Genomic DNA, 15,849 nt, shown 5'->3' with positions numbered 1-15,849 from the left:
GGATTGTTCAAAATGAGAGACAGTTGCCCCGGCTGGTGTGGCTCAGTGGGTTGAGCACCGGCCTGAGAACCACAAGGTCACCGGTTTGATTCCCAATCAGGGCACATGCCTGGCTTGCTGGCCAAGTCAATAGTAGGGGTGTGTGAGATGCAACCACACATTGATGTTTCTTTCCTTCTTTCTCCTTCCCTTCCCCTATAAAATAAGTAAATAAATAAACATAAAATCTCAGTCCCCCCAAAAGGGAGCCCTGGTGGCTGTGGCTCAGCGGATTGAGCGCTGGCCTGCAAACAAAGGCAAAGGTTGCAGGTTTGATTGCCAGTCAGGACACATGTCTGAGTTGCAGGCCAGGTCCCCAGTCGGGGGCGTGCGAGAACAGAATCACTGATGCTTTTCTTACTCTTTCTCCCTCCCCCTCGCTCTAAAAGTAAATAAAATTTTGGAGGGCAGGAGAGGGAGACATTCGAGAATCAGGATTTGACTGTATATTTAAAGTTGCTCCCAGACCAAGTATTACAACTGTAACCCCAAGAAAGCATTCAGTTTTAGCACAGGTTCAAGATGTCAGAATAAATGAAAGCCCACCTCAAAGCAATGAGTGATGGCTCACCTTTCACAAGTGAAAGGAAAACATTGAGAAGTAGGTGTTAGCCCTAGCCAGATAGCTCAGCTGGTTAGAGCCTTATCCTGATACACCAAGGTCGAGGGTTCGATCCCCAGTCAGGGCACACGTGATAATTCAACCAATGAATGCATAGACAACAGATGGATAGTTCTCTCAAATCAATACATAACATTTTTTGAAGAGGTGTCCAAAAAATGCAACCTAATAAATGTGAAGATCTAATCTGCTTTATGAAGTGAGTCATGAATCAGGCAGCATCTTATCTAGCAACTAGAAGGGCACTCAGAGGAGTTATCAAAAAAGGGGAAGGTTTTTAGAGGAAGAAAGTGGGGCAAGGGAGCTATTGAAAAAGAAAGGAAAGGGGAGTATTTGAGAACTTGCTCCCCCTGTATATGTTGCCAGCTTGGCTCATATTTAAAATTAAAAAAGAAAACAGAAAGGAAGAAAGGATTATTAGATGGGGGAGCATGGTTGACGGGAGTGAATGGCAAGAGTTCTCATTGAGCAGATTGCCTCTTCTTCCTGGGGTGGGGATGCGAGAGGGATTGTGACAGATGCTTTACTGGTGCCTGACCAGAAAACTCCAGACTAGTTAACTACGTTTCTGGGAGAGATTGAGACAGCAATCAGGTCGGGTATTAAAACTAGGTTTGGTATCAAGGGCGCCTACGATTTTCTCTTTAAAAATTTGTCAGCTTTTGAGACTGCTAGGTATGTTCACTTCAACTCCCCCCGCCCCGACAAAAACCCCACAAAAAACCCTCCAAGTCAAGGTGCACATAGGATAGGGCAAGGTAGGCCTGAGAGAGGTGGTGGGTGGCAGGTGAGGAGTGGCAATGGGTGGAGGGCTCTGCAGGCAGCGGCTCCGCCACCAATAACCGCGAGTGTTTCGTGCCAGTGAAATGGGGTGTTAGAGCCATTGCTGTCATTCATCTCAAGAGGTTTTGATTCTGGAGGGGGGGAGAAACACGAGGATCGACGGGACTTTCTTAGACTAAAAGGTAACACCGGCAGCAGGAGCAGGCTGCCCTGCTTGGGTACCGAAGTCAACACTCGCGAGGTCCACAAGGAGGTCAGCGGTGGGCCGCCTGGGAGGACGCAGGGCTTTGAAGGGCCCAAATGGGCCCCGGGCTCCGCCGGCTCCGGGCCCCGCCCACTCCGCTGTGATTGGCCAGGCCGACCGGGCCACGCCCCCGAGTACGTATACGTGGGGGCGGGCCCGAAGGCGAAGGCCCGAGGCTGACGCGGAGGGACCGGGCAGAGCTGTGGCCGCCAGGAGCGGGACGCGGAGTAGCTGCCCGCGCGCCCGGCTCTGGAGACGGAGGGGCTGCGGTTCCTGCACGTCCCTGGTGAGTAGCCGCGGGCCGCGGGGAAGCGGGGTGGCGCCGCCATGTTCGGTGCGTCTTCTTCCGCGGCGCGCGGGGCCTGGGGAGGCCTTGGCCCTCCTGGAGCCGCATTTTCCCGGGCGGCGCCGTCCGGCTTTTTATGTACTTTTTGCGAAGCAAGCTCTTGGGCTGCGGTGTCTGGGGACGCTGGGCCTCCGGCGCCGGTCTCCAGGCCTGGTCGCCCAGCCCTCCCTGCCCGCCCACACTGGAACGCCGCGCGCCGCACCAGCCCCCCACGGCCACCCTTTTCTCTCCGTCCCCGAGGTCCGAGGGGCCTCTGCCCTCTCGAGTTGCAGGAAGTCTTCTCTTGAGCCTCAGCAGCGTCCTTTTTTGAGCTCCTTGCAGACGGCTTTCTTTTTTTTTTTTCCCCAGTGGGCTCCCCGCTGGCCACCTGCGGCCGGTTCATGGTCTTCAGCTGCATCCTGTCGTGCCTGATTTTTCAGCAGCTTTCCACACGCCCGCGAGCCTTGAGGCAGAGGCAGCTGGACCGCGCCGGCTGCTGTGGGTTAGTGACTGCAAATCCGGGCTGCTGTTCGGGGTAAGAAAGTACGGGAAGAAAACGTGTGTGCGCGCTTCCGAAGTCGATTTTGGTGAACGTGCGACAACAGGTCGTCTCACGTCGGGGATTTTAATCGAGGGGGGAAATCTACCTGGCGGTGCGTACTTGTTGGAGGGCTTTTCACCTTCCACGACGGGTTCCCTGGAAAACTTCACTCGTGGGTCTGCCTGTGCACTGTGAGTTGTCTTTCAGACCTCGATGAGGGAGGAGAAAGTCAGGTTCAGTTCTTCATGATATTTTGATTTATCGCAACTCACTCATCAGGCCTGACTTCAGATTCTACTTGGTTGTTTTAAAGTCATTCTCTCAGAAACGGTAGCCTTGTCAGCACTTAGAAACTGGAGTTTGAAGCTCCAGTTTCTGAGGACATCCCAAAGACATGTTAAGTGCTTTGAGAATGGGGGCATCATTAAATGCAGATGTCGCTCATCTCTGCCACTCTCGGTCTTCTTGATTGTTAACTACGAGCACGTGCACCAACAAAGCACAGAATGCAATCGTAAATCTTGCGTAAGATGCAGGATTTCACGAAGCGCCAGGTGGTGGTGATGGGATGGCGCGTCCGAGAGGCTTGTTTTCAGGAAGCACTACAGAACGGAACCGCAGTGAAAGGTGGTGCGTCATGCTGGCCTATTTTGTGAGAACACGATTAAAAACCTACCCGTGATAGATTTTATTCTGAGAATGGGCCAACAGAAATGGCACCGAAACTCACATTGCTATAAAATGGAAGTGTGTGTGGGTTCTTTTTGTTTTTTAAGATTTTATTTTTAGAGAGAAGGGGGGAGAGAGAGAAAGGTCAGTGTGTGGTTGCCTCTCACACACCCCCTACTGGGGACCGGCCCTGACTGGGAAATGTCAAAGGGAAAAAGAAATGTCCAGCAAAACATGAACATCTCCACACGGTAGAACTTACCTTTAATGCTGAAAGCAATGATGACTAAATACGGGGAGGCGGGGTGGAGGAACGTTATGTTATCGTTTGGAAGGGGAGTCCTCCTCTTCCATGAGAAACGTCAGGGCGCCTTCCCCAGACTTCCCTATGCGGAAGGGTAGCCTTCTTCATGTAGAAACATGTTTTTGCACCATCTGCTATCTGTGCTTTTATATATTCCTAATGCTCCTCTAAACTCAAGAATTCCCATTTTGTACAAATGCTTTCTAGCTTAATTTTTTCTCCCATTCACGGTAGAACCTGACGATGCTGTGAAACAAGAGGCCTTAGCAGCTGCTCGCCTGAAAACGCAGGAAGAACTCAACGCACAGGTGGGAAAGCACAAGGAACAACTCAGACACGTAGGAAGTGCTTTGCGTGGGTGGCCCTAACGGTGTGAGGCTGAGTGGGTAAAGCTGAGTGCACACACTCGGGTGGGTCCTGGGACCAGCTCGCCTGCAGCACCGTGTCCAGGAGAACTGGGTGGGCTGCTTGGGTGAGTGTCTTGTTGGGGCAGACACTCGTGGTTCCCTCACAGCAGTGCCTCACGTAACAGAGGTCTGTGTGTGTGTGTGTGTGTGTGTGCACGTGCCACGCCACCAGACACAGTCCACGTTCTGTGTGAAGCTGGTGTGTCGCATGTGATCTGGCCTCATGGGCGCCACGCTGCAGTGGATTGAAGGGTTCACTGGGCCTTTTGGAAGATCTTTGTAAAGCAAAGCAGAGGGTGTGGTTTGGGGGCATCCGAGGAAGCGGGAAGGGGACAACCAAGGGTGAGTGACGTCTGGGCTCCTCTGCCCCCTCACAGGAGGCCACTAAGGCACCAGCAGCGTTTTTGTCGTTTTTGTGTGGTCATCCACCCTGCTAGTCACACGTGACCCTTCTCATTACGCTCTTCTAGCACCCTTTGTCCTGGCTCAATTCCTTGCTCATCTTCTGCTAACCCCCAAAATGCATGTTTCGTCTCTGCATACTGCTGGAGGTCACAGGCCTTGCTCTCACATCCAGGCAGCTCCTCTACTGGGACATCTGGTCGACCCACTCACTGCTTGTCCTGCTGCGTGCTCATTTCCTGGGACATCTGGTCGACCTGCTGGGGCCACTCCTCTGTCTCCTCATACCTTCCACTCTCTCCTTCCCTCCTCTCAAATCATTACTCACTTTGCTGTGGTCTCAAACCCCATCAACACAACCCACTTAAGGCAGTGTTAATGACACACATTTTGAGAACGCTTTTAAGTAATTGTTTTTGAGAATCACACCACACAGCCAGTGCACAGGGCCATCTTTTCAACAGATCACAGAACCGTCTCAGGCTCATGTCTCTCTCACACACACAGCAAATCCTGTGAAGAAACTGCCCTCACACGTTTTTCCCAACAACCCAGGCTGACTGCCACACAGCACCCGGGTGCTCAGCAAAAACGCCAGTCACCTCAAGCCCTCTTGCTAATACAACAAAGGAGCTGAGGCATGGGGGGGATGTGGTACTGAAGAACATTCCACAACATGGTCATCTGTAGCTGAGAGGACGACTTCAACGCGGTGACCGAGGGCAGCTGTCCCTGCCACCCTCTATATCTGAGTCATTTTCTATTGAGGTCTCGGTCTCCTGCTGCCACCCCCCAAACTCCCCACAGTGTTGGCTGAGGCAGTGCCCCACTCCCATGGACAGGGAGGGGCCAGCCCTCCAAAACCTAATACTTACTAGTCTCCAAGTAGCTTTCTTGTGCTCACCCCACACCACCGATGCTGTCTTCAGCTGGATTGTGCCATAACTTCTATTCCACTTCCAAGTGCAGAGGACCCCCAAAAAAGGTTCTGTTGGTGAGCTGTGTTCACATGCAGAGCAAATTGCAATCCACCTACACACTATGTTGGACAGAGATCTTTCCCCTCTGGTGCTGTCTCTTTGCTTCCTGTCAGGCTGCAGCAGCCCTTTGTCTGGCAAAGGAGGTAGAGCCTGCTCCTGGAGACCTGCACGGAGAGGCCCCACATCTGGTAGATAAAGGCTAAGAGAGACCTTGCTGCTGCTGTCCACTTTGGCACTACAGCAAGGCAAACCCCTTCAATCGCCTTAACATATACTTCCCCCCCTCCTACAGTGGCTGTCTAGCCCTGATCTAACTTGACAGGTGTTCTTCCCCCCAAAGGGAAGCTGCAGATGGAGAGAGCCACCATGTGATGACAAGCAGTCAAGCTGACTGACAGCCACCACCAAGAACAGAGACAGAGCCTGTCCAATTTCCATTCTTATAAAACCACTTTGGGGTACACATGTCACAGGGGAGCAGGCCCCCTACATCCAAGTCACAGCAGTAGGCTAGAAGCAGTGCTTTCCCCATAGAGGGGAAGAAGTGGGACTCAGGTTCCCAAAGAAGGTGGGGGTGTCTAAAGCAAGCCCCAGCCCTCAAAGCTGAACACAGGGGACCCCAGGACACCTGCTTGTTTGGTGACACACCCACCACCCTTGTGTTCCAACCCAGCTCACCCCATACACACCAACATCCTGTGCTGATCAGCCACTGGCTTGTCTCCTGGGCCACTTCACCCCAGGACTGCCACACACTGAGGCCGATTTCAATCCATGAGGTCAGTAGGGATGAAACAAGGCAGCCAAGGTGAGGCAGTCAGGAGGGCTCGAGGAAGGGTCTTCTTCACAGCTCCAGAAGACAGGATGGGATCCACTCTCACCAGCGTGCAGGCCACTCCATCCTGACACCTGTCTGGAACACAGGGGCCTCTGCACCTCCCCCCACCAGCCACATGTGTTTTAACTCACAACCCCCATCAGTCTCAGAAATGTTCCCACATACCCACCTGTGCACTGAGGATGGTGCAGGAAAGGGAGCTGCCTGCACAGCAGGGCTTTGGAGGTTGAGCCCCTGGACACAAAGAGCACCAAGTGGTCTGAGGCAAAAAGCACAGGCTTGGCCGCACCCATGGCCCAAACCCAGCTACGGACAAAAGCATCATGGACCCTACTCACCCATTTCCACACCAGTGACTGGAAGCCAACTGGGTGTTGTTTGATGTCCTGTCACCAGGGGCCATCACTTCCCAGGTTGGCCCACACGGAAGCCAGAGCTTCAGATGGAGGGATCAGAGGCAGCCTCACAGCATCTGGGAGGAGCACTGGGACCCTAACCTGATCTACATGCAACTCCCCCAAGCACTTTTTTCCTAACTTGTGTTCTCAACTAAGCCCAAGGGGGACTTGAGTTGCATGTAACATGCAAAACACTTCTGGGCCAGGACCTGATGGACCCCCTAGGGCTGGCTTAGCTAATTGGCAAGCAGAGCATAGTTGGCACAACACACAACCCATCTCTGGGGTGGGAACATGGGCCTACCCACTTTTCCAGGAACTGCAGCAGTAGCTTGAGGCAGTCAAACAAAGGGAAGGACACCCCCCACTCAGTCTTAGGGACTTGGGGTGATGACCCAGTATCTACTGGCATCCCGGGGGGCCTGACAGGCAATGGAAGAGAGCAAGCATCACAGGCTTGACACCAAACTCCACCCTGGTCAGGAAGAGCCCATGTGGGCAGAGCAGCACTGGACAGAGGTGGCAGGCACAGTCATGACTCAGAGGAGCAGCACACACTGGGACACAGGACACTGCTCTTCACACACCACCAGACAAAGGGGGGGCCACAAACCCCAGTCCCAAACATCCAGACCAAGGAGGCAGAGCCAGACAGTCAACATCTTGCAAGGAAGGGAGGAATAGGATGCCAGTGCATCTTCCTACCCCAAGGTGGAACACATAGGCCCATCTCTAGCTGACACTCTCCAGATGCACTATCCTTAGAGTCTGAAGTACTCTGCTCTTACACTGCAGCACCCATCGTTGTCTTGCACAGCACAGAAGGGCTGGGTCAGTGGGGTGCCTCCCACTGCTTCCCATGCAGCAGCCCTGCACAGGGCACAGCAAAGGGGTATCAAGGGCAGAGTCTACAGCACAGGAGGGCCCAGTCAGCAGGGACCACTGCTGCTTCCCATGCAGCAGCCCTGGGCAGGGCACAGCAAGGGGGTATCAAGGGCAGAGTCTACAGCACAGGAGGGCCCAGTCAGCAGGGTCCACTCTGCTCCTTCCCATGCAGCAGCCCTGGGCAGGGCACAGCAAGGGGGTATCAAGGGCAGAGTCTACAGCACAGGAGGGCCCAGTCAGCAGGGTCCCCTCTGCTGCTTCCCATGCAGCAGCCCTGGGCAGGGCACAGCACAGTGAGGAGGTATTGAGGGCCCAGTCAGCAGGGTCCCCTCTGCTGCTTCCCATGCAGCAGCCCTGGGCAGGGCACAGCACAGTGAGGAGGTATTGAGGGCCCAGTCAGCAGGGTCCCCTCTGCTGCTTCCCATGCAGCAGCCCTGGGCAGGGCACAGCACAGTGAGGAGGTATTGAGGGCCCAGTCAGCAGGGTCCCCTCTGCTGCTTCCCATGCAGCAGCCCTGGGCAGGGCACAGCATAGAGCTGCCAAGGGCAGACTCAATAGCACAGAAGAGCTAGGCCAGTAGAATACCTTCCACTGCTTCCCACACAGCAGCCCCAGGCAGGGGACAGCAAGGAGGTGCTGAGGGCAGGCTCTACAGCACAGGAGGGCCCAGTCACAGCAGGGCCAGAGTCCCACTGCTTCCCACACAGCAGCCCTGGGCAGAACCGCATTCACCCCACTTCAGGCACAGGAGCCTGAAAAAGCAAGACAAAGACACAGAGCTGCTCTCCAGCAGAGTCACTCTGGCGTGTCTGTAGCCGGGGCAGAGCCATGCATCTGCTCATGGTCAAACCCAGAGGTCTGTTCACGGAGCAGACTTCCTCAACCACCCACCGTGGGGTGACCACTAATCTGGTGATACAAACCACTGGCTTCTGACAGAAAAAAATACCTTGCCTGTTGGCGGGGCCGAATTACAGTTCATGCGGCCATCCTGGAACCATGGCCTGGTCACTGATCCTCTCTACCATCCCCTTCCCTTAGCCTCAGAGCCCGTAGGGCCATCTGGTCAACCCAATGGATGTAGTCACAGCAGGGAGAATGGTCCCTTCAAGTCTCCAGATGGAAACAAATTCCCACGGAGGTGCCCCCGATGAAGGAACACTTGTGAGCTTCCGACCCACCTCAGAGCTCCCCCAGCACGGCCTGTGCCAGCCCCCCCACCTCCGCAGTGAGCTGGGGCCCAATGAGGGGGCACTTCTGGTGGGGGCCCACCTTCTGACGTCCCGAAGCCACATGAACCGGACGATCCTGGGAGTGCCAAGGGCCTCCTGGAGCTCTGCCTGGCTCACCACAGCCAAATCCTGTGCTCCCGAAGGAGGGAACCATGGAAAAGCATCCGCCACGTGGCGCCTGAGACAACCAACGCAAATGTCCCGTGGATGGGTCCACCTCTCGGGATGGCAAGGGTGCACCCACGGCCGCTGAATCGATGTGCTCAACCTCGGAGCACGTCTCTGACCTGACCAATGAGGAGCGCAGGCCCCGCAAGCAGAGCACCACGTTGGGCAGGAACACAGGCCCAGCCGGGGGCAGAGTGGGCGCTGTCTGCTCCTCCTCTGTGCGGTTAAGGGTGCGTCCGAGGAGTGCGTGAGGGCCACGTGCGGAGAGCAGCCGGGAAGGGCTGCATCCGTCTCGCAGCCCTTTTCAGGTGAAGTATAGCTTAACCTCGGAGGAGAACCTCCTACACAAAACAGGAAGACCTGTGAGGTGGGGTCACCACAGCCCAAAGCTCAGGCTGGTCAGTGGCTCCCGCTGTGTGTCTGCAGCCGAGCCCCTCTCGCCTGCCCCGGGCCGGTTCTCACCTCCAGAGCGGATGCCTCCAGTATCTGGGTGGGAAACACCCTCTCCCCATTTCCACAGAGCCCCAGTGGGCCCCCCGTGACGGAAGGGCACACACGCTGAGTCGACCGGCCCCAACACCTTAGCTAGAAGTTATAGCACACCACACCCCCGAACCTACAATTCCTCCCGAGAACAAATGAAGCACAGGCCCCTGGGCACTACTGGGGGTGAGCCTGAGAGCGCTGCCGGCCTCCTGGAACTCTCCCCTGGGTACTGGGACCAAACTCCATCCCTTACCTACTACCATGTTCCATTGGACCAAGGATGTGAAATCCAAAGAAAGCACCTTAGCAGGACCTAGACCTTTCTACCACCCGTTGCTCCCACTCACAAACTGGACCATCTGGGGAGAGCCTCGAAAATTCTGAGAAATCCAGGGAGTGGGGCCCAGCCCATCTCACCCACCCAGGGCGGTCTCCCACCCCAGGATCCAGGCACCTCGGGCATCTGGTTGGGAAGCACTCTCTTCTCCCGTTTCCCAGGGACCCTCAGTGGGGTCCCTCGAGCAGAGAAGCACCATCCGTTCACTGGGCAACCAGTCCTGATGCACCCCCACACCTCAGCCAGAAGTGTTAGCAGTGGCCCCACTACCTCCACCGCCCCCATCCCTACAAACCTGCAGCTACAATTCCTCTGAAAAACAGATGAAGCTCAGACCCCGGGCACTACCGGTGTGAGCCTGAGTGCTGCCGGCCTCCTGGAACTCAGCCCTGGGCACTGCGGCCAAATCCATCCCCTACCTACTACCACGTTGTTCCACGGACCAAGGAAGTGAAATCCAAAGAAGGCACCTTAGCAGGGACCTAGACCTCTCTACCACCCGTTGCTCCCACTCACAAACCAGACGCGGTCTGGGGAGAGCCCTGAAAATCCTGAGAAAAATCTACGGCGTGGTTCCCACCTTTCCGGGGCCCAGCCCATCTCTCACCAGTGTGGAACCGTCTCCCACCTCCGGATCCAGATCCAGGCACCTCGGGCATCTCGGTGGGAAGGACTGTCTTCTCCCGTTTCCCAGGGACCCTCAGTGGGGTCCCTCGAGCAGAGGCACCATCTGCTTGCTGGTCAACCAGTCCTGGCGCACCCCACACCTCAGCCAAAAGGTCTAGCAATGGCCTCACCACCTCCACTGACTCCGTCCCTACAAACCTGCAGCTATGATCTCCGGAGAACAGATGGAGCGCGGTTCCCTGGGCTCTACCGGGGTGAGCCTGAAAGCACTGCCGGCCTCCTGGAACTCTCCCCTGGGCACTGTGGACCAAATTCCATCCCTTTAGCTACTACTGTGTTCCACGGGCCGAGGAAAGTGAAATCCCAAAGAAAGCACCTTAGCAGGGACCTAGACCTCTCTACCACCCGTTGCTCCCACTCACAAACCGGGACCGTCTGGGGAGAGCCCCGAAAATTTCTGAGAGAAATCTAAGGAGCGGGTCCGCACCTTTCAGGGCCCAGCCTCTCACCCAGCCCAGGGCTGTCTCCCACCTCCGGATCCACATCCAGGGCACCTCGGGCGTCTCGGGTTGGGAAGCACTGACTTCTCCCCTTTCCCGTGGGGCCTCAGTGGGGCTCCCTGCAAGCAGAGAGGCACCATCCGCTTTACTGGTCAACCTGTCCCTGGCGCACCCCCACACCGCAGCCAGAAGGGCTAGCAATGGCCTCACCACCTCCACCGTCTCCGTCCCTGCAAACCTGCAGCTACAATCTCCAGAGAACAGATGAAGCGCGGTTCCCTGGGCTCTACCGGGGTGAGCCTGAAAGCACTGCCGGCCTCCTGGAACTCTCCCCTGGGCACTGTGGCCAAGTTCCATCCCTTAGCTACTACTGTGTTCCACGGGCCGAGGAAATGAAATCCAAAGAAGGCACCTTAGCAGGGACCTAGACCTCTCTACCACCCGTTGCTCCCACTCACAAACCAGACGGTCTGGGGAGAGCCCTGAAAATCCTGAGAAAAATCTATGGCATGGTTCCCACCTTTCCAGGGCCCAGCCCATCTCTCACCAGTGTGGAACCGTCTCCCACCTCCGGATCCAGATCCAGGCACCTCGGGTGTTTCGTTGGGAAGCACTGACTTCTCCCGTTTCCCAGGGACCCTCAGTGGGATCCCTCGAGCAGAGAGGCACCATCCGTTTGCTGGTCAACCGGTCCTGGCGCACCCCCACACCTCAGCCAGAAGTGCTAGCAACAGCCCCACTACCTTCACCACCCCCAGCCCTACAAGCCTGCAGCTACAATCTCCAGAGAACAGATGAAGCTTGGACTCCTGGGCTCTACTGGGGTGAGCCTGAAAGTTCTGCCGGCCTCCTGGAACTCTCCCCTGGGCACTGGGACCAAATTCCCTCCCTTACCTAACTACTGTGTTCCACGGGCCAAGGACGTCAAATCCGCAGAAGGCACCTTAGCAGGGACCTAGACCTCTCTACCACCCGTTGCTCCCACTCACAAACCGGGCTGTCTGGGGAGAGCCCCGAAAATTCAGAGAAAAATCTAGGGAGTGGGACCCAGCCCATCTCACCCGCCCAGGGCCGTCTCCCACCTCTGGATCCAGATCCAGGCACCTCGGGCATCTCGGTGGGAAGGACTGTCTTCTCCCGTTTCCCGTGGGGCCTCAGTGGGGTCCCGCAAGTAGAGGCACCATCTGCTTGCTGGTCAACCTGTCCTGGCGCACCCCACACCTCAGCCAAAAGGTCTAGCAATGGCCTCACCACGTCCGCCGTCTCCGTCCCTACAAACCTGCAGCTATGATCTCCGGAGAACAGATGGAGCGCGGTTCCCTGGGCTCTACCGGGGTGAGCCTGAAAGCACTGCCAGCCTCCTGGAACTCTCCCCTGGGCACTGTGGCCAAGTTCCATCCCTTAGTTACTACCGTGTTCCACGGGCCGAGGAAATGAAATCCGAAGAAAGCACCTTAGCAGGGACCTAGACCTCTCTACCACCCGTTGCTCCCACTCACATCCCAGACCGCCCGGGGAGAGCCCCGAGAATTTTGAGAGAAATCTAAGGAGCGGGTCCGCACCTTTTCAGGGCCCAGCCTGTCTCACCAGCCCAGGGCGGTCTCCCACCTCCGGATCCACATCCGGGCACCTCGGGCGTCTGGTTGGGAAGCACTGACTTCTCCCCTTTCCCGTGGGGCCTCAGTGGGCTCCCGCGAGCAGAGAGGCACCATCCGTTTGCTGGTCAACCTGTCCTGGCGCACCCCACACCGCAGCCAGAAGGGCTAGCAATGGCCTCACCACCTCCGCCGTCTCCGTCCCTGCAAACCTGCAGCTACAATCTCCAGAGAACAGATGAAGCGCGGTTCTCTGGGCTCTACCGCGGTGAGCGTGAAAGCGCTGCCGACCTCCTGGAGCTCTGTCTGGGGCACTGTGATCAATTCTCTTCCCTCACCGATTGCCCCGGAGCTCCAGAGGAAGGAGACAATATAAAAGCGGCCACCAGGTGGCGCCGGAAAACCGGCGCCGAGGTCAGCGGGACCGACGGGGGCTGGCTGGGGCGCACCGCCGGCCTTCCCGCTCCACTCCTGCCCTGCCTCATCTCGCTCGCCCCGGAGCTCGTCTCTTGCGAGGTTCCGAGCCGCGGAGGGCGTGCAGCCTGGACCCGGGCGTCCACCTCAGAGTTCACCCCCGGCATGGCGCGACCCTGGCCGCAGAAAGGGGAATTTGTAAATGTTTTTTTCAGGAGGCTGCAGGGATGGGGGCCGACTCCCCACGCAATTCCCCGGCGGCCGACACGGTCCGAGTAAACTCCCCGGGACACGGGCACGGGCTTCCCGGGGGCGCACGAACGGTTCCCGGGCTCCCGGGAGGACTAACCTGCAGCCGGGTGTGGACTGTCGGACGGAAACCATGCAACTCCCCGAAGGACGGCAACGGACCGAGGACTCGTTCTTACTCCATAATTGATACTGAGCGTTACTGGACACCACACCCTAATAGTGTTTTTTGCTTTGTTTTGTTTTGTTTTGTTTTTTTCTCCCCAGGTTTTCGGTTTCTGCCTTTCAGGAGATGAGAGCAGGTCTTCTCTCCACACCTCTGAGATCACCGGACCAGCCGAGTCAGGTGTGCCCCCAAAGACTTATGCAGGCGCAGAAAACCAGCCAATGAACCACCAGCCTGGACAGGTGGCCAGACGTGCACAGACCATGTCCTTGTGGGCAGTTTTCAGAAGCCAGGGGTGCCCGGTGATTTGCACTTGGCCGGGCACCTACATGTCACCCCATCCGGCCTTGCCAACCTGGAATTCCTGTATGCTTTCCTTCACCTTTCCTCGCTCTACCTTAGCTGGCTCAGTTCCAAGACTGTCCAGTTATGACCCCCAAATTGAAAGTAATGAATGTGTCTAGTTTCTCCTTTTCAAAGTAGCGTTGGTATTTTTACTGGGTTCACACTTACCTCTCAAAAGTAATTTTGTATCAGCATTTTTATACTGGGAATGTTTATGTGTAGGGGTGAAAACTGATAAACAGAACCACATAAGAATGAAACATTTCTCCTGGGCCAAAAACCAAGCACCAGCTAAACAGCAAACTGGCCAAGGATATTTGCAAACCAATACAAAGAAGACTTACAGGTCAGTAGAAAAATGTAGTAAGAACGCAAATAGTAAATGATACACAAAAGAAAGTTTAAGTGGCTTCTAAACCTATGACAATGTGTTCAACCTCATCTACATAAAAGGGTGCCATGCCATATCATCCTTCCCCCACCCCCTGCTTTGGCCTATAAAGGTGGCAAATGTTGAAAAAAAAAAAGCTTAAGAACATGGACAAGAACAGGGGGAACCATGCACTCTCAAATCTCACACATTGTTGATGGGAGTGTAAGTGCAACCATTACAGAGAGCGATCTGGACACAGCAGAGTTTTAAAGGCACACACTCTACCTCACCAGCTGCCCTTCCAGACACACAAAAGGTGTGTAAAAGAATATTTGTGGATGCATAACACAAAAGGTTGTTAGATCTTGTAGTATCGCACACATTATGGACTATTCCTATCACGGAATACTAGAAATAGACCCACACAAATGTGGGAAACTGATTTTGATAAAGTTGCAAATGGATTCCGTGGAGAGCCTTTGTCAATAAATGGTGCTGGAAAAAATGTGACATCCATATGATAAAACATAAACTTCACTCCAAATCTCTCAGAAAAATTAACTCAACATAAATAAACCTAAAGCTGTAAATAACAGATTTAACTCAAACATAAAACTGTAACACTTCCAAAAGAAAACATAAAATAACAATCTTTGTAAATCTTGATTTAGGCAGAGATTTCTCAACCACAGCGGGAAGAGCACAGTCTCCAAACCTCCGCTCGTTGAGAGATACATACCGTGAAGGGAAAACGTATGTTTCCTTCTCCTGCACCTGGCACAGGACGTCCTGGGGACAGGTCATCCTGAATCCACTCTCCCCGAGTCTGTGGTGTCTGAGCTGGTCCAGTTTTTGTCCCGAAGTGCTACCAGCTGTGCCGCTGCTAAACAACAGGAAGTGAGACCCCACGGCTCTGGAGGCTGGAAGTCCGAGGCAGGTGGCCGGTGCGGTGCGGTCCTGGGGAAGAAGCCCTTTCTGGTTGCAGAGGGCCACCTTCTGCCTGTACCCACCCTCCCATGGCAGGGAGAGAGCAAGCCTGCTTTCTGGGGTCTCCGTTAAAACAGCATTAATCCCATTCATTAGGGCTCTAGCCTTATGACCTAATCACCCCCCACCCCCACAGAAGCCCTGCCTCCTAATCCCATCCCCTTTGTGGGCTGGGATTTCAGCGTATGAATGTGGGGGGCGCAGGGACATTCTGAGCACAGCAGGGGTGGTGGCGTATAAATTCGTCACCCTATCAAATTACACATTTGAGATGTGCAGCCAGGGCGTACACATTCGCCCTCAGTAAAACTGTTCTTAAAAATGCTCTCTGTTCGGCCCCGGCTGGATAGCTCAGTTGGTTACAGCATCGTCTCTGTACACCAAGGTTGCGGGTTTGATCCCCGGTCAGGGCACAGACAAGAATCAACCAACGAATGCATCAATAAGTGGAACAACAAATCTCTCTCTCTCCTTCTCCCTCTCCCTTCTTCTCTCTCTAAAATCAACAAATTAAGACAAAAATTCTTTCTCTCAGGATATCTGGCGAGGTTTCTGTCCCCTGGCCGGGACCCCTGTGGCACAGGTGGGTCTGGTGCAGGATCCGCACTCTCTGTCGGTCCTGCGGGTTCTGCTCTCTGGCCATCACCGCATCGGACACGGGAACCACGCAGAGGCGGTTTGGGCCCGAAACAGTCTCCGGGCCAGTGCCGTGCAGCTCCCTTGTCTGAGCCGAAGTCACACGGCTTCTCGCCCCTGCTTCCGAGGCTCACCCTGTCGTAACAGAGGCAGCCGACTTCATGTCACTAAATATTTAGAAATGAAATGTATTTCGCAATGGCGTACATGTTCCTTTCTCATTTAACCAAGTGGAACACTTATTGAAAAATGTGCCGAACCCCAGGAAACGTAGAGAAGAAAGCACATTATACTAGT

The 15,849-nt window shown here is 55.2% G+C and overlaps 1 long non-coding RNA gene across 1 annotated transcript; it reads left to right on the top strand.

The window, feature by feature from the left end:
- The first annotated feature begins 1,836 nt into the window (after positions 1-1,836).
- On the top strand, positions 1,837-13,659 carry LOC123809647. Its single transcript, XR_006784037.1, has 4 exons — positions 1,837-1,974; positions 2,383-2,548; positions 3,762-3,835; positions 13,313-13,659. It is a non-coding gene; the product is annotated as an uncharacterized LOC123809647 (long non-coding RNA).
- The last annotated feature ends 2,190 nt before the right edge of the window (positions 13,660-15,849 follow it).

This window comes from Phyllostomus hastatus, unplaced genomic scaffold (genome assembly GCF_019186645.2).
Source record: "Phyllostomus hastatus isolate PE091 unplaced genomic scaffold, TTU_PhHast_1.1 phas_scaffold_555, whole genome shotgun sequence".
NCBI classification, from domain to species: Eukaryota; Metazoa; Chordata; class Mammalia; order Chiroptera; family Phyllostomidae; genus Phyllostomus; species Phyllostomus hastatus.
This window is presented reverse-complemented; position numbering and strand designations above follow the sequence as displayed.